We start from the raw sequence: 9,199 nt of genomic DNA on the forward strand, positions 1-9,199 counted from the left end.
GCTGTATAAACCTCAAATATCTGCTCAGTTTATCAAGACACCACATATTTTCAAAAGTGCTCCGACGTTTTCGGAGACGTCTGTTACCCACCCGCTCGATAGCTAGCCGGGGGCAAGGCTCACTAGAGCCCGTGAGAACACCGGACTCCCGGCAAATCGTTTTCAAACCCACTGCCGTCTTTCGCTACTCAGGTTAAATATATATAAGTCATTTAGATAACTTAAAAATGTTATTGTTTGTTTTTTTTCAGTATTTTATTTGTTCCTGAGTAAATCGGTTTGGCTGAGATTAAACTTATAGTTTTTACACAGCTGAATAAACGTCAAGGAGACAACTGATTATCAGAAGTGTGAGATGCTCGAGAATATACTCCGGTGTCCTGTTATATTTTAGATAGCGAGGAGCAGATGGCCGAGTTTATTAAACTCCAACGAAACAATCTGCAAATTTCATTAAACTTTAATAAACTATCATCTTGTCTTTATTTTTAGTTAGTACATACCTTAAACATTTAAAGCTGTAAGCTAATGATAGTTATATAAGAGCAGATGCATGCTGGTGCAATAAGCTGTACGTTGTACGTCCAATGGATGCATGATCTGATTAGTCGACTAATCGCAAAAATAATCAGTGACTAGTCGACTATCAAAATAATAATTTGTGGCAGCCCTAATGCAGACGCGTGCACCGCTGCTCCAACAGAGAAACGAATGATTAAGCTCATTAGAGCTAATTAGTGAATATTACTGGACAGATTTCGAAAAAGTTCTACCAGATATTTTGAGTAATTTTACACATTTCTACATTTCCTGCGACAGACCACGACTTACAACCATTTTCATGATGTGCAACTCGGATTATTTTGATGAAAACAGTCACAACTTGTTATCTTCAGTTAGAAAAGATGTGTCATTTGTGTTTTTACAGAATTTCATGTGTTATTGATTCTGAGAACTCAAACCAATTTAATACCTTTACAACTATACTTAAGTCCAAACTGCTTGTTACACAAATTCAAAGACTCGCAAACATGGCTCGAATCACTTTTTCTCGAGTTTTTAAAGTCTCGCTGTTTATCGAGTCTTCGCAGTACATGAAGCTGAAAAGGTCAAATAACAGCAAAGACAGTGAGCCATTTACTGTCATACCATTTACTGTCATTATGCAGAAATATTAACTTCACACACTCCTTGGCTCAGGTTGTGGGTTGCCAGATTGCACTAAAGATTAATCTGTATGTAGTGTGTAGATTTTAGACTGTTCCACAGGCAATCGGGCAACTTGTCGCATGGGCTGTCCAGCTGAAGGCAGTGTAACTTCCCTGTCGGAAACACGTGTTTGGAACACCAAAAAACAACCACCAACTTATCCAAACAGAGTCAGCCGAATAAATAAATAACTACACATGAACAGCTTTCCTGAAAATTGGTTGTTTTGAGCATTTTAAAGTTTAAAAAAAAAACCTGAAAAATAGAAATTATGTTGGATATTTAAATCACCAAAAATCAGTACCTGTGCTGGTCTTGCAAATTTGTGTATTTTGGCTTCAGCTCCCCCACGACCCTGAATAAGCAGAAGAAGATGGATGGATGGCTGGGTAGACAAATATAATGTCAGGGCTGTGCAGATTACAAGAGATTCCTGGGAGAAGGAGCAAAATGCGAACCCAATGGAAGACGGTCTTTAAATAATAGTAGGTATGCCATATATTTCTCCCAAAAAGTTATTTAAACAGTTTAAATATCATCTTTGTAGGGACACTCTATATGATTCACCCTTGGCAAATATAAAGAACTCTAAAACAATACAGAAAATGCTAACCACAAACTAAAGTCAAATACAGCCGATGACATTAAAAATATGGGATAACAGCAATCTTAAAAGATTGAGCAACCAGAATGGGTTAAGTTGTCAAATAACTCTCCCAGTACTAATAACCCCAATTAGAGTAAGAAATTCAATCCAGTTCAAAGCTGACACTCAAATGATCACGAGTGCCGACATTACAAGGTAATTTCAGGAAAAATGGCTTGCATGGATTTCAAGTTGCACCTCCAGACACAAACACACACAACAATTTCCCCCAAAAATGGCACAAGAGAGGCGGCAGCAATTAACAAATCCAACTGGGTCACAAAATGACTTCTTTCACTAATACCAACTCAGGCAGCCAACACCAGCAGCATCCATTTAGCCATCCAGAAATACAGAAATTTGAGAGCTTTGTCTGCTTGGAAACAGATGGCAAGGCAGTTGGTAGGAATTTCAGAAACACTCCAGTACATGTTAGTCTTATCCCCTAACAGTTTTTGTACTCAGTGGCACTCTTGCAATTTCATTATAGAGTTGAAATGAGGAAGGGTTGAGGACAGTCTGAAAGAATTATTAATTTGACACAAACTCATTGTAATCCAGGATAATGAACACGTGCACCCCTGCAGTCAATGCTTTCTACCAGTTAGCTGACGTGCTGTTGTTGCTGTTGCAGAAGTGAGAGAACAACTAGTATAATGCTGATAATACCCAAGTCATTCAGTCACAAAGGACATGAACTAATAGTGAAATTCTGTGTCAATGATTATGTCCCCAAAAAAAAAAAAAAAAAAAAAAGGAAAAGAAAATAGAAAAATAAATCATTGTGTTATCACACCTTTCAGGTCTGTATCCAGTGCAAAACACATAAATCAGTAAATGCCACCTCATTTACTAATGTCAGTCAACAGGTCCAAAGAGCCAAACAGCTCTTTTTAAACATTAAAAAAATAGATATTTTCAAGGCTGTGTCTAATCATGTAAAAAGCACATGATCTCAATAGTGACCAAAGGAACTTTAAAAAGTAATCCCTCTTTGTAAATGACTTCTTATGATTATTCTGTTATTACGTTGAATAGAGTAGCTTGATAGAGCATCATAAATGTGAAAGAGTAGGGTTTTTCAGTTATCATCGTTCACACTGCAGGTCTTAATGCTCAAATCCGATTTTTTTGTCTACTTGTTCACACTACAAATAAAATGTGACAGCAAACGCGCTCTAGTGTGAACGCTCAAAGCGGCCCGCATGCGCAAAAGAAGACGTCACACACAACGCGCTCTGTTTAGACCCAGAGCAACCAATATTGTTTGACTGATGGCCGTTAATATAAAGACTTCGGACTTTAAGTTTCCTAATTTTTGCTTTAAGTTATTTTGTTATTTACATAATAATGTAGATAACCTAATAATTATCCTTATTGCTGTTTTCGAGAGGAGCGGTGCTTCAAAGGATAGTTGCAGATTTCTGTCAGAATCTGCAGATTATACAGTACAAATAAAATGTTCACGTTTCTCCAACGTTGCCTTCCCAACAGTTTCACTGACATCTACACTGGATGGCCAGGAAGCGTTCGCGATGTCTTCTTGGGCGCTTCTCCGGAGCTGATAATTGGCGTCTGTCTTGTGTCAGTGACGTAAAAGACAGATTTAATGCGACTTGACCATTCAAACAGCAGTCGCTTTCTAAAACATCGGATATGTATCGGATTCATACGACACATACGAAAGTCACCCAGATCGGATTTGTGCCGTTCACACTGTCATACCATGATCGGATATGGGTCGCATAGGGTCAAAAAAAAATGTAAAAATCGGATTTGATGCGCTTTCGCCTGTAGTGTGAACGTAGCCTAAGTCGGACAAGCAGTTGAGAAAGAAGGAGGATGTGCGTACATCACAAAAAGTATAAAAGACTGATGCAGCTACTGTGACATAATCCACTGGTTTCTGAAGTCCAATTTTGAAGCATCAAGATTTTCCATTTTCACCTTCGCCAAATACTCATTTGAAGGATTTGACAACAGCGGACCATAATTACAGTGAAACTGTACATTCGTTAGCTACCAACTTACACATTGATTCTCCTAGCATGATTTAGACTGACCAATATTTGTGTTTACGCAAAGCTGAGCAGTATCAGACCAATATTAAAAGCCTGGCCAGGAGCAGAGGCCCAAAGCCAGATGGAATATCTGTTTAACTATTCACACCAATCTCAAAACACTGTATAATTACAGATTACGGCATCAGTCTGAAGAGAGCACTGACAGCCAGAACAAAACAGAATATGGGTGAAATTGGTGGCTAGTTATTCAGTCTGCAGCAGAACTGCAATCAATTCAATTGTTAACACTGCAAAACTAGATTGTAAGGGAATTTAACCTGGCTTTTTTGGATAATTCGAGAAGTAAACTTAAAATGTTCAGCCAACCTGCTGTGTGTAGGCCGGGGGATGCCAATGTAGTAGTATCTTATGTTTTTATTCCAAGCTAATTTCTGCAAATTGCAATGAAATAATAAGGAGAGCAAGGGCACAAATGATCCCTGCTTAATATTCTAGCATTACAATATCCATATGAAGATACTCCACGTTCAATCTCCATCCTGGCTTATATCGTTTGTAAGGATTATACGTTTATTCTATAATATCTAGGCTGTTCTTGCTTTCAAGGCTTTTGTACAGTACATTGTGTTTACTTCTATGTTGATTAATCTGACTAGTCATTGTTCCCTGATGCTTATAGATTTTTTTTCCTCTGTCATTTGTCACAACTAAAATCTGAAGCCTTTATAATCCACAGTGCTTTCATCTGCTACAATCCACTTACAGCCCTAATTAAAAAGTTGTTTCACCAGACAGACGGGAAAGTGGAGAACTGGACAGGGATCCAAGTCCCCTCACCTCAGGTGGAATGGCTAAAAGTAACTGCTTCCTCTTGTGACCGCCTTTTTTCCTTTTCTGGGTGCTTTGAAAAGACCTGACAAAGCCTTCATGGGGTTTCATATTTATCCTCTGCAAAGGACCATAGATCAAAAGAGATAGGCAATTTCACATATCAGAGAAAACACCGCAAGGGCTGTTTGTTGACTGAAAACAAAATGCTGGCTTGCACTTCAATGTGTCAAGAGCTTACAGACTCAGGCTTTCTAACATACCCTGCACTTAAGTATTTGGAGATACTGTCTTTCTGTTGACTACTTAAAAAATATTTACCAAAACAGGTGCCTGTACAAAACACATGCACATCTGATGTGAATCAGTCTGAAAATAGTTTGATGTTCATCTGTTGCTGCCTGCTTTTTGCCGTTAGCGATGTCTTAGCTACTCCTCCATTTCCTCTATTTCTACCAGTGGCTTTGACTTCTTGCTCATTTTTTCACAAGATCAGCATCTCCTAGAAAAATGTGGTCATTGATAGAGTATATTCTTAGTGTCACTTTACATGTTACTTCTGTTCCCAATTAGAGTTCATTATTTGGTCATTTCTGTATAAAAGGGGAAGTGAGCATGTTGGTCACCAATGAGATAGATTACAATCATGGTCCTACAACTACAGCAGAGAGTATTATGATGTTTAGTGCAACTGCAACCTTGCCTTCAAATAGCTCAGCTAGCTCACAAGAGCTAGGTTGCACACACTAATATGTGCTGAGCACTGATAGGCTGTTACTCAAGATATGTAATCAATAAGATTATCAATAAGACTAGAATGTGAGACATTTCTGTCAACCACAGAGCAGCATCTGAGGAAATTAAAAAAAAGAAAGAAAGAAAAGAAAAGCAACTGCCAAATTGTTAGCAAAAAGTCACCACCTGAAAACATTTGCGTCTCACTGTTTAACTAGTTCCTTTATTGTCCGGGCCATCAACAAGGTAATCAATACGGTAATCAATCCTTTTTTCAATGCTAATTAAGATTCCTGGTATTACTGACTTAAATTCAAAATGTGATTAAAGTCTGCACAGCATCTCAGTAAGAATCCCAGTATTTTGTATTACACCGTTTTGCCAGGCCAAGTAGTTTTATTCAATCAGTCTGCCCTACAGTATGAGCTACTTATTGTTACAGAGTATTTCTTGCTCTGTTATTTCTCAAGAGACAGCCTACCCCAAGACCTTAAACAGAGTGAACTCACATTCCAATCTCCAGCATGTAAAGAGTCACCAAAACAGACAGACAAAAGCACAAAAAATGAAAAGGTAAGCTCAAGAAAAAGAAGCAGCATAAATCATGAATCAGGATTAATGCAGAAAGGATCGACATGGGCACTCTGAAAGAGTGACGTGGTAATAGACAGAGATAAATATGAGAGATGTGGACAGAAATGAAGAGTGTGTCATAGTCCCCGGCATGCCATCCACAACAAAAAGAAAGCAAGCAGAGAGGAAAAGGCACTGTCAGTGATGGGCAAAAGGAGGAGGGAATCGTGGGAGGTGGGGAGTAAAGGAGCAGCAGCAGAACTGAGACAGAAGGGGAGGATGAGGCAGTAACAGTGGAAGGGAGGGGAGCATAGTGAGGCTAGCGCGGTATGTTGTAAACAGGTAAGACCCCATTATCAGATACTGTCAGTGATGCATTACACGTCAAAAGGGAAAGAGCTAGTATCCCAGTTATGGGATTAAAATGTCCTCCTATTCCTCACTTTGCATTTCTCAGATTCTCTCCTTGAGCACCTCCAAATCTTTTCCTGTCCCAAACGGGGCTAAACTACACATTTGAGACTTTTTCACCACATCCTAATTGAAGTGTTTATTTAAAATGCAGGATTTTGCTCACAAGAAGACACCAAGGTCCTGGGAAATTCTTTATTTGAAAGCAGTAAAGAAACCCCCTGCTGTGTGCTTGCGATGGCATGATGACAACTGTCTCATTCATTCAACTCGTGCTGCTTAATCTAAAAACATCTAGAGATGTTTCAACATCCCAAAGCACTTAAAATAATCTCTCAGCTGCCCACCATCAGTGCTTGAATTTTTTTTTTCCTCCCCTCATATCTTTTTTTAAATTCAGCAGCTACACGTGTGACAGAACATGTGCGCCTCCACCTACACACTCAATTTCAATAGTCTACTTAATATTATAAATGCGACACAGCTTCCAGATCAGCTCAGCCTTGGCATTCACAGGCACTGACGAGGGAGGGCTGATAGCATGAGATGTTCAACCGCTATATCAGAGTTTGGGTTTTTTTGTTGGTTTTTTTTTTTTTTTTTTACGCAGCTGCTGCAGCAGCCAAAGCAAGAAGGACAAAGCAGCTCAAATGATGCCGTGGAAGGAAAGCATCTCCAGTGGTGCTGCTGTGTTGTTCGAGTTGAAAATTAGACCCATCCCAGTCACCCAGCGAACAGAAATGTCATTTCTTTGATGTGTCCATTAAGGAGTTGTCAGTGAAGGAAGCAGAGTGTTTCTGTGAGTGTGTGTGAGTGTGTGTGTGTGCGTTAACCCCCTCCTCCCGGAGGGGTAACGCTGGTAGCCTGGGGGCAGACTCCACAGGTGGAGATGGCAGTAAAAAAAAAAAAAAAAAAAAAAAAAAAAAAAAAAGAAGAAGACAGAGCATCTACAGGAGGTCCATTAACAATAACCCCCCCCCCATGGTGACAGAGAGAGATCTCAGACACAAGCAAGTACTAACCTCTTTAAGACAAGCAAACTTTAATAAACTTAACTGGCCTATACAAAAAAAAGAAAAAGAAAAATGCTTACTTCATGGTTAAATCGTTTGATGAGCCAAGCTTCTGAGGCATCTTAAATGTAGCACTCCTACATCACTATTCAAATGTGACTAAACTACACTGACGGCCATTTTGATTAATGAGACTGGTGTTGACAGAGCCTTAGGTGGAAATAACTTCATTTTTGATTTCCAGCAAGTTCCTAAGCTTGCACTGCGCTCTGAAAATAACACATCACATGCAAGTAATACCATGAAACAACACGTGAGTCCGGGGATAAGTAATAAACTTTGCATCTCTCATCACATCCCTGACTGATCTCTATGCGAATCAACACATTACAGAGCTGTGAAATGCTGCAGATGTCCAGGCAAACCATTCAAATCGGCAGCAGCAATGCCTGCTGACAGAAATGCACTGCAAAGCATGCATTTGCACCAAGAGCTGCTTCCCCAGATAGAAGACATTTCTCTGATGAAAGTGGCCCCACAAGTCTTTACGCCAGCTGCAGCGTCCACATGTAAGATGATAAGACAGACAGCATAGGTTGGGATACACAGGAAACCCACTAGAGCGGCTGCGGCTAGCCATCCCCAATTATGCAGCAGTCACGGAGAGACTTAACCAAACAACCATTACCTTTATCTGATCGTCATTTTCGCAAGATTTCCTGTGTCTTTAAGAGCAACGGTGAATCGTTGTCTGAATTTTTAACTGTGGTGTCTGCGTGCATGTGTCAAAAAAGACGCCGTTAACTGAATGGGGGCTGAAAGCCTGCTCGTTATGATACAGGTAATAAAATCAGATACATGCTGGGAGGGGAAATAAAATCCACACCAGTACCACGTAAACGTTACCTGAGCGCCAGTTAAACTTTTCAGCCTTGTTTTCTCTACCTAAAATATACTGCATTTATCCAAATACTTAATCCACACTGGTTTTTAGCACACTAATAGCAGCTACAATCCGGCTAACCGAATACTAATGGATCTAATATCCCCCAGTTTCTATACGCACACCAACGGAGAAGAGAACGCACTCACCTTTATAAATTTCCACCTTTTCGACAGGAAAAATAATGCTGTCGCTGGTCATTCGGCGGCGCACACACAGACCGTAACTGCTGTAAAGTGAACCGGCTGTCAAAGCTTCGTAGCAGAAAACCTCCGCTGCTTTTCACCTTTGTATCTCTTGCTGTCCGAGCACTCCGCCGACCGCCTCTCGGTTTGTTCAAATCAGAAGTTCATCCAAAGTTGCAGCGGTTCGCCCCGCCTCGCGACGGCGATTAGGTCACCGCCTCCCTGTAATCCTCTGAGCTGTACTCTCGCGATACGGACAGCCACTGCTTATCAGACTGCGTAGCCTCGCGGTGACACGGCGAATTGAATTAAAGAGAGGCCGACCCAGTGCTGTTGAAAAAGGACAGGAGAGAGGGAATGCGTTGCTCTGGCAACACAGTGGCTGGGCTTTCAGCGATGCCCCCCTTTTTTTAAAAAAATTCAAGCCAGTGATGTTGTGGCAGGTTTGCGTGTTGATAAACACTACCTAATCGATCTAATGCTTGTATCGAGGACAGAATAACAGGAAGCTACCTGCTGGAATGTGTTTACCCTGTTTAAGAACTGTCATTTGGTTTTCAGCTGCTACATTGGGATATAATGAAGTATAATGAAGGTGCTCTTCATTACTTAGATAACAGTACCGAGGGGTA

At 40.3% G+C, this 9,199-nt stretch overlaps 1 protein-coding gene across 2 annotated transcripts in view; it reads right to left on the reverse strand.

Annotated features, from left to right (window-relative positions):
- sipa1l1 (signal-induced proliferation-associated 1 like 1) overlaps positions 1-8,791 on the reverse strand; it is an 89,722-nt gene extending 80,931 nt beyond the window's left edge. For both annotated transcript variants that reach the window (XM_084954438.1, XM_084954436.1), the window contains exon 1: positions 8,532-8,791. The gene's annotated coding sequence lies outside the window, so the exon portion shown is untranslated. The remainder of the gene's footprint in view (positions 1-8,531) is intronic.
- Positions 8,792-9,199: the final 408 nt, after the last annotated feature.

Source organism: Perissodus microlepis, chromosome 15 (assembly GCF_051167445.1).
Source record: "Perissodus microlepis isolate ML-2025 ecotype Zambia chromosome 15, ASM5116744v1, whole genome shotgun sequence".
Lineage (NCBI taxonomy): Eukaryota > Metazoa > Chordata > Actinopteri > Cichliformes > Cichlidae > Perissodus > Perissodus microlepis.